The 16934-nt window shown below is 39.4% G+C and overlaps 1 long non-coding RNA gene across 4 annotated transcripts; it reads left to right on the top strand.

Annotated features, from left to right (window-relative positions):
- The first annotated feature begins 4020 nt into the window (after positions 1-4020).
- LOC137177240 (uncharacterized) lies at positions 4021-14961 on the top strand. 4 transcript variants are annotated; one of them, XR_010926023.1, is made up of 4 exons: positions 4021-4441; positions 12078-12176; positions 12385-14202; positions 14399-14482. It is a non-coding gene; the product is annotated as an uncharacterized lncRNA (long non-coding RNA). The 4 variants fall into 4 exon arrangements; XR_010926022.1 differs by lacking the exon at positions 4021-4441 and adding an exon at positions 7576-11392; XR_010926024.1 differs by lacking the exon at positions 4021-4441 and adding an exon at positions 14676-14961 and having other exon boundaries at positions 12085-12176; positions 14399-14541.
- Positions 14962-16934: the final 1973 nt, after the last annotated feature.

The raw sequence follows: 16934 nt of genomic DNA, 5'->3' as shown, positions 1-16934 counted from the left end.
TTTTATTTAGTGTGTTGAATTTTATAAATTGTTAGTATATATAACACACTTGCACAACTTTAAACCAGAGTGTAACGTGTTTCTGTTGTACATACCTATACATACAATACAAATGCACCACTTGTTTATATGTGTGAATATGTTGCCATACTTGCAGTCAACTTAAATGTATTTTCATGTAATCTGAGGTACAAGCAGCAACAAACGATTCATTAAAGACATTTTCTTGGGAGATTATATCTTGTACGCTGTTTTTTTTTGTTGTTTTTTTTTATTTTAATGTCGCCAGTCACATTAAGGCTCTAAGGGAAGAATAAAAAAAGATTAATAACAGAATTTATTTATCAGTAGAACGGAAAAATAAATGTATTGTCCTGCCAAAAAATAGCCCAGCTGAAAAATCGCCTTAATGAGCCTTGAGTTAGTCACCCTTGTGTGCAATTATAAAATCATCTGTGTTGCACAGGAAGCCAGCGCTGTCGCTTCTCTCATTAAAATGTAACAATTCATTTCTCTTGCTGTGGTAAGAGTGGCAAGACCAAAACATTAAAGCATTAATTATCTTTCTCCATCACAAAGAATTTGGATTATGTGAGTACTCTTAATGAAAATGATGTACATTTGCCCACTACATTTTCCAAGGTATCATTATATAGCTGGTGGTGAGGTGTGGGAAGGTGCTGTATAGCCTCTATAATTATCTGTGAAAACTCAAACGTTTCACAAGAGGTTAGAGTGCATCCGAGGCTGCTGTTTTCTTTATTTTTCCACTTTGAAACATGCTATAGCCATGATCAGAAATAATTTATAACACAAGCTTTTTTTTTTTATCCTTGAAAATATATAGCTGTTTAAGCTTCTATATAGTTTTTTTCCACACAGATTTTAAGTCTAGCAGTAAGAAGAGATTTGATCATTTTGCTCACCTTTTTTGCTCTAAGCTTCATAAATACTGTAGCAGCCAGCTGGTCTGTAAATAACCTGAATTCACAAAGCTGCAGTTGGTCTCGGCTCCGCTCAGCAGGGGGAGTGATACAGGAAATATTATCGACAAACTGACCTGCGAGTTTTTATCCAAATTGGGGTTCTAGCAGCCAGACTTTCATGGGAAGACGTTTTTAGTTTCAGGTTGTTAGATATTTTTATCAGAGCTTTATTTGTCATTCCGCTTCCTAACTGTGTAAAGAACTGATTGCATGTGTAAGTTAGTACGAGTGGATGCGTGTGTGTGAACCCCGAGGTTATCTGCCACAACACTGCTGTGTCCTCGTCACATTAAAGGGTCTTCATTCCATAAGCTTTGCCTCACACCTCTGTTCCACTCTTTGCACGACAATTAAAATATGCTAAGTGATCATTTTCCTTAAGTAGTCTTAAATGTGCAATCTATTCAAATATGAGAGGAAATTGCCCACAGCTCGCAAAAAAAACCAGAGGTGGTTGAACAGGGGGGTAAAGCCGGAATAAATTATGCAAATAACACAAAGGACTTTACCACTTGAAAGCCTAATTTTCCTATAATCAGCACACTGTCGCCTAATATTTTTTTCCCACCTCTTATTAAAAGTGACTGTTCTTTTGCCGATCATCAGATGGCTCTATCTGTCACTGGTCTGTGAAATGACTGCAGCCTGCCAGACTAAATGCTAAAGCATTTTGCTGGAGCTTTTAGATGATGGTTACATTCCCACACAAGTAATTATGCGTCAGAGAGTCCAGAAATAAGGTTTAATTATACAGTAATCGTCTGTGATGGACACTAGGAAGTGGTGAGTACCGCCAGACTGCAATCCATCAATGACAAACCTCTGGCCAGTTTTAATTCCTCCTCATTTGCATCCTAACCTCCACACCAAGTTGCGCAAACGCTGTTAAATGTTAATAGGACCTGTCTCGCCACTCAAAATGAATGCTTAAGCCATTTTTTAGTCACTTTTCTCCCCCCTCCTCCCTCTGTACCACCACTCACTCTCCCCTTTTCTGTTTCATATCTTGTCCTCTCTTTATCTACCTACCTCTCTAACCCTCTCCCTTCTTTTATTCCTTTATAAAGCCATCGTCTCCATGCCATTCTCTCCTTTCCTGTCATCCTTCCTCCAATCTTTCACTCAGCGCGGCCCCTCCTCCCTCCCTCCCAATCCCTCCCTCCTAGCAGGCCTCGCCGTGGAGGAGGCACAGAGCGGTCACTGATGCACTAATTGGGAGCAACACTTACAGTTTTATCTCCCCCCACCACTAATAGCGGTCTGCACTGAAGCAACTCACCTTAGGATGAGGAATGGATGGATGAGTTGGAGGTAGGAGGTGGCTGGGGGGGGAGCCGGGGAGGAAGGCTGGCCGAGGCCTTGAATGAGAAATTCCTCCATGCAGACCGCAGCGCAGACTCAGTGTGAGATTGGGCCCTCAAGCCATCATGGTTAATCCATATCCCGCAGGACCTCGGACTCAATTCCCTGCTTCATTAATTGAAAACGATGGCCTTTTTTTTTTAGGTGTGAGTGAATAAAACAAGGAGCCATTTATGAAAAAAAGCATTTTGTCTGGTTTTGTTCCTGAAGTAGCTGCAATCTCATTATGTCTCTGTGCTGCATTTCAAAATGTGCTATCATCTTTGTCTTGATTGTCTCCAAGCGTCGGGAGAGATAAATACACACGCAGCTTTGCTGTGCTGATGCCAGGACTGTTTTTCAGTGAATCATTTGAAGTCTTATCAGCCTTTATGGAAATAAAGCCTTTGCTTAATAAACTGTTCCACAGGCTTTGGGAGAGTAGCACATAAACACCTTTTTTCTCCCGACAATGCCATCATTAGCGCATCTTGTTCAATGCTTTACACATAATTGGAATCAACATCTATTGTTCGTGTTCTTGACCTTCCACTTGTTTTCCAGCAGACACTCAGAAACATTGTATTACTGCTGAGAGGGAATCTTAACTAGGAGAACACATGCTAAGTGCCTATGCTTTGTTTTATCAGGGGCACATTGCTTCACTTTGAATATAACTTGAAAACCCATACCTTTCTGATTTAATGATGAAAAAAATACCAATCTGATAACATGTATTCTAACATACAATTTAAATTAATATTGTCCACTTTCTACCACATCTGTCCATGCAGGACTACAGGATGGGAAATAGACCACAGTGCAGTTGAATAGTCCATTACCGATATTCATAACTCCTAAACTGCAACCATACATATCAAGCAAAGTGAAATGATAATGATTGACTATTCAGCAGTGATGGAAGAAGTCCTCAGATCCTTTACTACAAGGTAGAATGCTCTGTTGCTGCAGGTAAAAGTAAGTAAGTGTTAGCATCAGAATGTGCTTAAGGCTGCTGCTGTAATCAATATTTTTATATTAATAATGGATCAAATGACTATGTGTGCTCTACGAAGTATTTTAGCATCTCTCAGCTCATTGTTTCATCAACTTTACCATTTTGCTTCAGTATCACTGCTGTCATAGCGTTGTTTAAGTAGCAGGTGACTGTATGCTACCTAACTATACCACCAAATAAATGACAGATAGCAACTAGCTGGTGAACACAGCAGCATTTAGCTGCTAAAGAGCTAAATATTTCCGTCAGTAGTTGGGGACCAAAACAAAGCTACGAAGACTCACATTCATCAGATGGTCAGAAACACGACTCCAAATGAATACAAATGTCGTTCGTATCAGCTGTATAAATAGGAAACTGTTTGCAACACATTTGCTAAATCAACTTAAAGTGATAATATGTCATTATGTTTACAGCTTGTTTCCCCCGAAATTATATAAAAATCTTAATTTAAGTTTAATGTTTAAAGCAACTACATTTTACTGTACAATGTTGCCATAAGAGACAATTACGGGCTAATATTTCATGCTATAAATGCTAAAGAATATCTAGCTTAAGTAAGCAACATTAGCCACCATAAGCTACTGGTCACTAAAATGTCCTGGTTTTCAAAATTCATTTTCAGCACTTACATAGATATTAATCAGGTTCTGTCCCACTCATTATTAGTTTACCCAATATAAAACATAAACAATGCACCAGGCGTCTGAATTCAACACTGATTTGTCTGTATGTATGTCAATCAATCAATGTGTCATTGTCAAGGCTGTTGCTAGCCTGTGAAGCTTGTGGCTCCTTCTGAGAGAACCTGTCAGTATGCTAACGGTTAGCTATCATACCAAAGACAAAGTCTTTCCTAAAGAGCTCCAGGAGGCTTAGTTCTTTCGTAAAGTACCCGGCAAAGAATATGCTGTGTTCTGCGCACACTAGAGGAATACATTTTCATTTGTGCATGGTTGAAATGCCGATATAACAGATCATATTAAGACGGCCAAACATAAGAGGTGGTTTACCTGAGACCTGAGAGCTCCAGAAAATAAACTCTAACTAAGAAGAAAGACTGGAAAGTGTAAAGTACCTGGCAATCGTCTTAAAGGTAACTTTCTTTAAAGACTCTTTCTTGGTTTTTGTTATTAACAAAGTGCAATTGTGATTTAATGTTTTGACGTTCTAATCTTTGTAAACTCGTGACCAGCTTGTGGCATAGCCTTGTGAAGATGTAAGTTAAAGTTATTTTTATGTTATAGCCTATAGTTATTCATAGGCCAAAAGGAGATTTGTACCTTGTTTAAAAAAAAGCCATTTAGCCAGCAGCCTGTGCTTGTGCACACTGACAAATTTGGTGGATTTTTGGGGACAAAACTTAATGTTTCGTCTGCTGAGGTGCTGTCCATGGTGTTGAAAGTTGCGCTCAGTAGGTGTGTTAAGCAGTGAAATAATTGTCCCCTATCTTGATGAAAACACCTATGGTGTGTGCATAAACACATACATTGAACTGAGCAGGGGTGCTTTTTATTTCTCATGAATCAACATTTTACTTGCGAGATGAAGAATGTGTTATTTCATCTTTCAAAGGTTAGTGTTGCTTTGAAATATAAAAGGTAAAAGTAGTCAATACTGTGTGTAGGCAGAATTGCCCCCATCACTGGTATATTTTTATTACTGATGCATAATGTTTTATTAGTATCTTAATGGTGTAGTTGGTTGAGGTAGAGTGGTTTAGCAACTACTTTGTTGGGTATACTGTTGGGTAGTTTAATCAATAATGACGTAATCATATGTTTTGTATGTAAAATGTGAATCTGATAGGTAAGTACCAACTACAGCCATTAGATACATCTTATGTCTGAAAATAAGAAGTACAATATTTCCTTGTGAACTAGTACAAGGAAATATAGTACACGTACCTCAAAATTGTATAAAACTGTAGTATATTATTTGAGTAAATGTACTGTTGAATCCTCCCCTTTCATCCTTGTCAACCTTCACGCAATAACTTCCAATGCAATAACTTCTTCTTTGAAAGAGAAATGCGCTCAACAATGGCGATTTCATTTCATTACCACAGAACATCTCTTTAGAGCAGTCATGTCCACCTGCCAAAGTACAACCGCTCTGGACACAGAGTCAGCGCTGGATCCATTGAATCAGAATAATGAACGCCGTCGATGTGACTGGAACTAATGTGAGATCCCACAAAGCTCTGACCTGGCTGAAGATGAAGACGTGGAAGAAAATGAATTGGTTTCACTTTCTGCTGATGCGTGGAGATCCTGTGTGGTTTACAAGAACATCTCTCATGCAAATGGTCTTGATTATGCTAATATATTATTATGTTAATATTGTACATCTTTAATAATGCATGATGTTGGCATATTGATAATGCATTGCATTTATTGTCATGCAAATTCTATGTCAAGTTTATTAATTGATACTTATCAGGGATTCTAAATCTCAACAGGAATAATTTTCTAATTACACTGTGAATTCAGAAAGCGTCACACACTTCCGCATGATTTTCATTCATTTAGGTCTGATTGTCTTATCTACAAGGTATCCGTCACTATTCCACATCAGAGATGTTCTTTAGGTTTAAACAGCTGGCTGTTATCAATCCAGCTCGTCTCTTACGAGGCTCCTGAGCCGCCATCATCGAGATTCAAAGGCGCCAAAAAATCAGATCCATTTGATCGCACAGCCCCCTCGCTAACAGGGAGTCAGACGTGAGTCATCCTCACTCCGATGCCCACCTCCCTCGGCAGAAAAAAAAAAAAAAAAAAAAAAAAACTTAAAACGAGCCTCGTCACAGGAGGGTACCTTCAGAAACACTCTCTTGCTTTTCGTGTGTGTGTGTTGTCAGAATAGCGGCGCTTGTGGAGTGTTCACAGGCACTCGGGGACGGGCTGTCGCGTTAGCGGTGAGTGGCAGACCGACCGACTGACAGCCAGCGAAGTTGTCTCTGGAGGATTCCTACTGAGAAGGTGTCGCTGAGTGAACTATCAGGGACTGTGATGTGCATTAGGCTGTGCAAGAGACCTCCACAAAGACAGTTTTTTTTTTTTCCAGAGTGGGTGGGGGTATTTTTTTTTTTTTTTTCTGTGGGTGACATTATGAGAGATTCATTAGCTGTCTACCTTTTCTCAGATCATTACTCATCAAAGCCTTTCATCTTCCCAGACAGTGATGGACAGATTGAAACAACTCGATTTCTGCTTCTCTGATTTATTTTATCATAGCACATACTGTACCACCACCATCATCTGATATTTCCCTTTACTACAAGGAGAATCCCTCACTGCTGCCCTTGTTCTGTTTTCTCCACAGTGAATTGAGTTGGAGGTGTAGTTTCCTATGTGATTTTCTCTTGGCCATAATGCCACAGCGTGTATAACTGCCGATGGAGACATCCAATTAGTAGCCAGTCAGGCTGTGTTAGCTTAGTTAAGAACACACACCTACACACACACATACACACACATCACACGTGTCGCAGATGTACAAACACACACACACGCAGGGAGGGAATGGATGCCCACAGAAAATGCACACAACCACTTGCTGTTTCCACATGAGTAGACTCAGTGGAGATGGGGGATGGGAGACCTGAGATGTGTGAGGGGAGAGCGGGGATCGTGGCAGCAGCGGCGGCGGCGGCGGTGGTGGTGGTGTGGTGTGGTGGCAATCTCACCCAATCATGTGTGCTGGGAATGACTTCATTAGGAGAGCCTGTAGAAGTCCGGTCCCGGGGAATTGCGTTTGCGCCGGGGATTGGAGGGAGGAATGGAACGGAGGGAGAAGCAGGAATGAGTCCTGAATCCCTCTTTTATCTGGCGTGTGATGGAGAGATCCAAATCAACAGCTGTCAGTCAGGTGGGCCCCAGGGCGAAGGCCTCCGGCGGTGGGGGGCAGGTGTGTGGTAGAAAGGGGAGATCTGGTGGAAGTCTTTGGGGGAGGGGTTTGTTGAGGACAGGGCCTGACTGATGAGGTGAGTGTCAACCCTCCACAGGTTTATCACATTATCTCTTGGATCACACAGGTTGGTGATGCTTATTTGCATCGTCAGCAATCAGAAGTATGTATTTACAGTATATGCATATAAGCTTATATGTATTTTTACTTACTTTTATACATATATACTTAAGTATATGTATACAAGTATAATCCCACAATTATCTAGCATTTAAAGTTTAAAGTTTAAAGTTTAAAGTTCAAAATCTCCTACCTAGAGTTAGTTTTGTAGCTTCCCAACCTGACTTTGAGCAAACTACTGCAGGACAGAGTGTGACGTCTCTCTCTTAGGACACTTTCAGCCACGTAGTAGAAATTTTGATGACAGTTTCTGACAGTTGTTTGAAATATTAGAATACAATAATAGAAAATTAGAATAAAATTGCTTTTATACATGTAGGCTTCATGTTTACAGTATAGGTAAATAATATAATGTAATGTAATTGTTCTCTAGGTTATATATGAAAAAATATGCAAGGAAAAATTAATACCCTAGATACTATTAGCAATAATATTGACTAGTAATCCATTCACATTAGGCTTTAAAAATGTAGATTTGATTAAAAACTGTGAGTTATCCTCATATCATTTTATAATACCTATAATATTGATACATCTTGAATGTATTGTGTAATATCGCAAACGATGATGTCACAAACTCTGCGGGTTGTTGGGAACCTTACCATGGAGAACATGGACTCTTCCACTTCCTGTTAACTGACGTGTCCTTACAGGTGGGAGGAAAATGTGTTGTTTCTGTAACATCACCCAGTCACTGGAAATAGACTGACTCTCAAATATTATAATAATAATAATTAATGATAAAGTTGATCTCCTCATGCAGATCATTCCAGAGTTTAAGTGACAGCATAGGCTTGATTCCCTCTAGTCTTAAATTCAGACGCAGGAAGAGCCAGCAGCTTCTTGTCTGAGGAGCAACTTTGAAATATAATCTGAAGCCTAGTTGTGAAGATCCTGATCAATCAAATTTTAAAATCAATCCCACAACAAATGGGTAGCCAGAGTAATGATGCTAAAAGTGGAGAAAGATGATCATTCAAACTTATGAAACCTGGATATATTTTTTAAAATGATAAAAACAAGAGCCCTGCTGTTTTTTTTTTTAAAACAAGTAAATAAATACTAATTTGCAGGAATGCTTGTTAAAATAACATGACATGCTGTAATTGTTGTTTATGACAAGCCCAAATCATCATCATGCTGCAAACATGCCCTGTCGCTGTGAGGTCGCGGGGACATTGATTTTTTTTTTGTGTGTGGAGAGAGCATGTGTTCTCATTTGCATCTCGCACAAGGTCAGTCACAAAAATCACTTCATTTCTGACTAAACAGTAACTTTTAATACGTGCGTTGACATCTGTCTCTGCCTGAACACCGTCTCCTGCAGCAGGTTAGAACACCACTCACACAGGAGTCGTTTTCTAAGTGAAGAAAGTTGACTTGCTGCTTTTACTAGTAGTAAAAATAGGACAGCATTTTCACTTTGAACATTTTCATCCAGTTTGAACTGATTTGCTACTCTGAGATGTTTTATAAATGCAGTTTTTTTTTACTTTACAGGATTTCACAGGCCATCTAACAGTTTATATTCCTCATTACTGTATAAAATCTGACTATTATGTAAATGGTATATTCCTCGTAGTCAAATCCCTGTAATAAACCCAAACATCCCCTGCTAGTGGCAACTTCCGCACAGAGATGAGGGGGAGTAGAGTAGATGCAGAGAGAGAGGTGTGTTTCAGCACCACGAAGGTCACTCCAGATTGAGAAGTTTGTCAAAATGTGATGACATCAGCAGTCTGTAAACTGTTATTGGCCCTAGCTGAGCGTCGGCCACATCCAAACCATCAGAAATTACAAAACACACACACACACACCCAAACTGACTGCCACCGCTCTGCCAGAAATGATTGCCTCCGAGGTTTCTTTTTCTTTTTTTTTCTCCCATCTCCCCTTGTTCACCCATGCCTTTCCTCCTCCTCCTCCTCCTCCTTCCCTCCTCCCCACCAACACAACTCATATCCCCATCCCCCACTGTCTTTCTACCTAAGCACACACACACGCTTGTACTGTAGAGCTGCCAGATATGTGTAAGCTTCTAGGAAAGAAGGAAAGGAAGAGGCAGAGGAGGAGGAGGGGGGGAGAAGCTAGATAGAATTTAATGACATTAAACATGTTTTTTATGCTCAATAAGAGGCCTATATTATGATTGATCCAAGACCGTCAACACTTTATTCAGACACAAATGGAATCGTCTGTCACTGAGTCTATTGAGTCATCAATATCCGCTGTAGTTATTTCTCTTTTTTCCCCCTCCCGGATCGTTTAAAGTGAGTAATCATCTGTCTGGTCGCTTGCGTCTCAGGGGTTTGATCGGATAGCGCTTTTGAACACCGGCGGAAACCTGCCTGACAATCCAACAAGCCACTCACTGAAGATTGAGAGGGCCCCATTATGTCGGCTGCCTGTGGCCATATCAGAAGGCTTTTCTTCTCCTCCTCTCGCCTCTACATAACACACAGCGGTAAATAAATCACAGCTCCGACTCTGTTTATCGATCGGCCCCGCTCCGAGCTCCCTTTTTTTTTTTTTTTTTTCTCCCCCCGCGTCTGCTCGTTCTTCTCTGCAGGATGAATTGTTGCTTTGTGTATTGAGGAGGGCGAGATTGTCAAAACAGAGAGGTGCTGGGTCAAAACAAAAAGGAGTCTGAGTGAAACAGGAATAAACTCCGACTGCTTGACCCACTGTGATGCTGTATAGTTAGCCTCGATTAGGCTCCATATTAATTGAAATCATTTCAATTAGTAGCAGCATTTGCTTTTGCTTTCCTGGAGGGGCGGCCTGTGTCCTGCTGGGACTACTCTATTGGTGCCATTGTTTCAGGCAAGATCAATTAGTTACAGAAAAGTAATTGAACCCATTCGGAATACTTATTTAATCAAGACATGCATACAGCTCAATTAAGTAAAGCCAGGAAATTCAAAATGATTTGCTGGTTCAAAGAATATTCATCTCAAAAATTAACAAAAATATCAGTTGTTAAAGATTAGAACTAGTTGTGGTGCTTTTAAAACTAAGTCATTTAGATTTATGGAGACTGAATCCTTCTGCTTGATTAGTTGATAATATAAAATCATATATATATAATCATATAATTCATATAATCTTTTATTCTTAGTCATGCTTAGGGTTGCATTACGATGGTCGGATCCGTTTCCAGTTTTATGAAACACATGAATACATTAAGCACTGAGGCTAATGAAGCTCTTATTGAATATTTTATCTGTCTTCACTCTTTTTTTATAAATCAAGAGGAAAGTAGAAAACATTTAGATAGAAAGTTTCTTACAGTCTCTAACAGTTGACTGTTGCTTTCAAACTTCGCCAGCAGCAGACTCATATCAGCTGTTAATGCTAATGAATGCTAATTCCTTAAACCTGCACTCACATATTTTTTGGCCACTTAAGGGCACTACCAAAAAGTTGACACAATATCACCAAATTCACCATATAAAGTTGATATGGTTAACTAATAATGGCTTATTTAGAGTTTGTGTTCACCTGATGAATGAAAGTCCAATATTCATTCTCCTTTTAGCTCTGTTTTACTCTCCACCAACTATCAAACTAAGCAACTAAATATCTAAATAATTGTTTCTCCAGCTGCTAAATGCTCCACTTTATTCCCCAGTTAGTTTATCTCCCTGTCATTTGGTGCTGGTCAGGTAGTGTGTGAGTATATCTAACATTTTTTCTTTAATCTAATTTACTACTTTAAAATAGCTATCTGCTGTGTCTGGTAACACAGATGAGAGCGGTGAGACTCAACCAAAACAGCAAAGTTGTGGGCCATAAAACCACCACAATGCGCTGAAAGAAAGCGTTAAGTTCTGTATCTTTCCTAAACGCCAAAATCTAACAAAGATTGGAAAAAAGCGAAGTAGCACCACTCTTGAACACCACTCTATGACAGCAAGCGGATGGTTTATTTTTGCAGTCCAACAAGACCCACAGAGAGGTGAGTTTTCTCAAGTCAAATTATCCCAATTTCACTAGTCAGAGTCTCCCACTTATATTTATATATAATATAATGAACATAATATCTCCAAATTGAGATTTCCAGTTATTAGAACAAGTATTTTATAAAAGTTAAGATGTGCAAAAGTTGTCAGATACATACTGTATTTAATTATCCTGTAATATGTTATGCAGGTCATCTCATTTTCAGGTCATACCTACGGTTGGGAACATTAATTAGCCGGCCAACTAAAGCAGCTTGAATGTTTTTTTTTTTTTTTTACTTTAGTTACTTAGAAATGTTCCAATGAAAGATTTTCAATAGATGTGGATTTGATAGGCAGATTTATAGTCGTATCAGATTCAATAAAATGCTTTCAAACCCCAACCCTAGTCACGCTACAGTCCCTGTGCATCTGTGAAAGGGTCACGTAAGGTGAGTTCCCAAGGCAGAAAACGTCCTATGACTAGCAATCAGCACTAATAAGATCCATCTTCTCTTAAAAGACTTGGTGAAAAGCCCTAAATCCATTCCGAACACATTCAAAGGGGAGATAGGAGAGGGAGCCATGTGCTGTGATGTTTTCATGTCCTTCACTCTCTCTCTCTCTCTCTCTCTCTCTCTCTCTCTCTCTCTGCCTCATTCTACCTCTTTCTTTCCTCCTCCACTTCATTATCATTCCCAGGTTATCCCAGCAGCCAAGTGAATCTGCACAAATGAATTAAGGGAGAATTAAGGAGACTGTGCAAAGTGAAGCCTTTCCAAATCTCAGCACAGATGAAAGGTGGGCCTGCTCATACATGTGCACACACACTCAAACACGTGCTCACATGCGTCCACACAACACTTATCCCCACTACCCACCCACAAACACACACCCACACTACTGATATGCACTGTGTAGCAGATATGCGTCTGTAGATTTGTGGATGTCAGTGAGTGTTTGTCCTCACCTTGTTTCTGGGCCTCGTGCCAATCACAACTTCCTGCAGTCCTCGGCCAAGGCAACACAATGGCGCTTAACGCAGCGCACCACCCTCCCAGCATATTATATCAACTGGGGAAAAAAGTTGTTCCAAGGGAGGACAAAGAAGTGCATATTACATTTTACAGAAACATGTACAGGTACAGTATAGACACAAGTGAATATGCACACACACACACACACACACCAGGCTGGTGTAACATTTTGTGAATTAAGCACAATGTGTTCAAATGCAAATGATGTACTCTGTGAGAAAGTGGAAGATATAGCGTATATTTCCCCTCTACAGTATATATATATGACGTAGAGGACACAGCAGAGAAGTTTGACATTGAAATGGTTCAGTGGAATGTAAAACTGTGACTTTCCCTCTGACAACCTCAGTTTCATTCCCAGCTGATGCAACTCATGTGAAGTTTCCTACCATGAGCAAAGGTGTTGTAACCTTATCTTTGAATTGCCTGAACCGCACATGTTTAAACCAACTAGTTCATATATTTTTACATGTTTAAATGGGGGCTGTAGCTATCTTTAAAGACATGTCTGCAGTATTCAGTATTGGGTTTTTTTTTTAATAACCTGAGGCAGAGTTTACATTCTACAATACAAGTCACACATGATGAGTGCTTTTAAGGCTGATTGTGATATTTGAGAGATATTGAAAGTCAGTTTTTTTTTTTTTTTTTTTAACAATTTGACTATTTTTAAGTGAATAAAATCAAATAAAGGTATTTTGTATTTCTCCACCAGAATTGTGTTACTTCCATTGAAGAGAAAGCTTTGAGACACAATTTACAAAGAATTCCATTTCAATAGTTAAAGCTTCTACCATTAATCTTTTTATATCAGCAATGGATTAAATGACTACGTTTATGTGAAAGGTGTCACTTGTAATGACGAAACTACAGACTATTAGTTTTGCTTTCCCACCAATTTACTGTTTTTCCAGCAGCAGCAGGCAGCTGCTTTCAGAGAAAAATAATCTAAAAACCCCCTGTACACAGCCTGCTCTGCACCAAAATATCAGACAGACACAGTTAGCAACTAGCTAGTGAACATAGTCGAGCAATTAGCAGCTAACGAGCCATGTATTTCCATCAGGAGCTGGTGGAGAGCAAAACTGAGCTAAAAGGAGAGAGAATATTGGACTAATATTCATCAGTGGCCAAAAACATGATTCAAAATGATTGAATTACTTCTTTTGTGACTAGTCAAACATTTCTTGGGGGGGATGGGGTTGGGCTGGTGAAATTTGACTGCAGTAATTCAATAATCCATGGTTAGCCCAGCAAAAGTAGAAATTCAATTTATTTGGCATTATTTACAACTATCTTCTTGCCAAGAGTTTGATAAGATCGATAATCTTTTCATCTCACTCTTGGCAAGAAAGCACATAAGTGTATTGGCCAAAATGTTGAACTACAAGAGGTTACTGTTGGGAAACTTAAAAATACATATTTACCTATTCAACACCTGCATTAATCACGACAAACACTGTTTCATAACTGACCCAAAAAACAGACATAATGTTTACTGTCATTACTGTCAAATATTTTTTTTTATAGTGGAAAAATACAATCCTGTCCGCTCCCTGCATCAGAGCTTTTGCATGTCACACACACCACCTCCCTTGCTGTATAATAGTTACAACACTGGAATACATGTGACGCCCAGTTGTCAAGAGACCCAGCCTAAGCAGCCACCTCTCTCACATCTTTACCCTGCTCAGTAGGAATCAAAGGCAGCGAGAACAGAGACAGGGATGAGGGAGGAAAAGGCCTCCGCTGTGGCTTTTAAAGCTCTACTATTTGGAATTTGAAGAACTGTATGTGAGAAGTACCTTTTTCTCTTGCTTTTCTTTTGCGCTCTTGCCTGTCTTGAGATGCTGTAGTTTCTTTCTTATTATACAAAACACAGGTTACACGCTCCTTTGTTTTGATTTAGTATAATTTGTACTGATCCTGTGATATTTCTCTAGTCATTATCATCTCATCTCCTAATCATACAATTGTCTCTGGAAGGTCTGGAAAAGCTGTTTCATTGATTCCGCTGGAATGTGGATTGATCCGCTTGAATTTGCATGGGAATCCATTCTGTTCGAGCCGAGAGATCATAATCGATCAGATGGGATAAAGCCTGTATCTGGCCTGCTTGCCTTTCAAAGGTTAAGGTGAAAATTAATTTGCTTGTTCGTTAGTTACATTTCAATCCTGTAATTAAGTCTTGCAAATGATTAAAATGTAAAACAATGGAGCAATGAATGTGACTTTGATTGCCTGTTTTTTCTTTATTCGATAGCATGATCTGTTGGCCTGATGACTGTGCTTACAGAATCCTAATGAAGGGCAGAGAGCTGTTGATGGCTTACAGAAAGCTATCCTGCCTTGAATTGATGTCTTATGTTGTTGTTTTGTTACTTTTTCTCGAAGATAACAATGTTTTAATTTCACCTTGACAATGATTGCTGCACCAAAGCTCCATATTTTATGTTAGAGAAGAAAAATGTTCTTTCTGACGCAGACATTTTGAATGTAGATGTATTTCAGTGGAAAAATTCCCCAAATAAATCAAGGCTTAAAGGTGATTTGCAGGACTTTTTTAACACCAAAAAGTGATAAAATAATTGATTGCATAAAATGAAAACTAATTTTTGTACCTTGACTAAGTCAATTAGATTCAAGGAGAATGATAACACACAAGTGGATTTAAGATTGCATCCATATGATATTTTACTCTTTGTCATGCTTAATGCTAGGTTCTTACAGGTTTGTACATCTGGTTCCATCTGGTTCCAAGTTTATACAACTTTAATTTGTTAAAGCAATAGTCTGACATTTTGGGAAATACTCTTATTCACTTTTTTGCCAAGAGCCAGATGAGAAGATAGATTCCACTCTCATGTCTGTATGCTAAACATGAACCTAGAGCCAGCAGGTAATTAGCTTAGCTTAGCATAAAGACTGTAAGGAAGGGGAAACGAGTAGTCTGGCCCTGTCCAACGTTTAAAAAATACACCTACTAACACCTCAGACCTCCTGGTATGTTAAATCTCATTTGTTTCATCTGTACACAAACAGAAATGTATGTAGTATGGAGGTATATATTTTTTTTAAAACTTAGGACAGAGCCAGGCTAGCTGTTTCACCCGTTTCCAGTTTTTAAGCTAAGCTAATCTGCTAGCTCTAGATTCATGTTTAGCATACAGACATGAGAGTGCTATAAATCTTTACAGGAGGATAACAAATCTCTTATTCAATCTCTTTATATTTCCTCTTTTTTTTAACAGTGGCACTGAAGTGCAAAACACAACAACATTTCATGTTTTGTGAAATGTAGTTGTGTTTCCTGAAATGTTGTTGTGTTTGGTGAAATGTTGTGTTTTGCACCTCAAGGCTACCGTACTTTTTGAAAGACAAACTTCTATTACAACTTTCAGCTAGCAGGGTTTTAACATACCCAGCACTGACTGACACTTTTCCTGCTTAAAACAACAAACTTTGCTGGTGGCAGATTACATCAGCTGTAGCTATTTAACATTAACTCCATTGAGTAACTTGACTCGAAAATTCCAGGTTCCAGAGCACAAGAAAAAAAAACAACATTTTTCTAAGCTAGCAGGAATATTTCGTCAGCTCATTCTCAAACATGAGGGCAAGAGCGAGAGGCCGGGGAGGTGTTTGTGGTATCGACTCCTGGACAAACGCCACACGTACGCGAGGAAGTTCTCCTGTTCTGTGTGGACGTGCATCTGTGCATATCCGTGCATGTGTGTGTTTGTGCGCGGGCTCGAAGCCTTCTGGACAGGGCCGAGGGTGAAGGGGAGTGCTAACACACTCTCCTTGTCAGCGGCAAGGGTAATTACTCCTGGCTGAAATTACTCAACATTTGTTTATAAGCTCCCCTGAGCACACTGTAAATAGATTGTCTGCTCAAGTCCAATGCCATTGAAGCCCTGCTGTCCCCAGCAAACACACACACTCACACACAGGCTTTATGTTCGCTTCAATGCCATCTTTACCTCATCTCACACATTGACCTCTCTCAAAGAGACCCCTAGAACCTACCCCACAATGAACTGTTACTTGAAATGCTTAACTTGGTTTTAACAAAGAATTATTTCAGATTCAAGGAGCTTCCTCCTACAGACTAGGGGGGGGGGCTGCTGTGTGGCTGCTCCAGCATATGCATCCCTGGTGGTGGCACACTGAGAGGAGGAGGTTATCTTTAACACAGACACAAATCCATTCAGAACAAAGGTAAAACTGTGGAAAAGGTTTTTTAGATGATGTCTCACTCAAATGTTTCATTCATATGCGATTTAACCTCAATCTACAGGAAGCCCATGGAATAAAAAATACCCTCCTCCACCATAACATCAACCACCCAAAACCACTTGAAACAAAACATACCTAAGGGACACCTCTTACGACTGAGGAGAAATTGCTCACGACTGGATCAATTTAAATGCAAGGTAGATGAGATGAAATCAAGATTCAGATGAAATTACCGTCCATCTTTAATAGATAAAGCCTACAACCATGCTTCAACATCCTTAAA

The sequence above is a fragment of the Thunnus thynnus genome, chromosome 24, assembly GCF_963924715.1.
Source record: "Thunnus thynnus chromosome 24, fThuThy2.1, whole genome shotgun sequence".
NCBI classification, from domain to species: domain Eukaryota; kingdom Metazoa; phylum Chordata; class Actinopteri; order Scombriformes; family Scombridae; genus Thunnus; species Thunnus thynnus.
The sequence above is the reverse complement of the archived record's forward strand: the minus strand, read 5'-3'. Positions and strand labels throughout refer to the sequence as shown.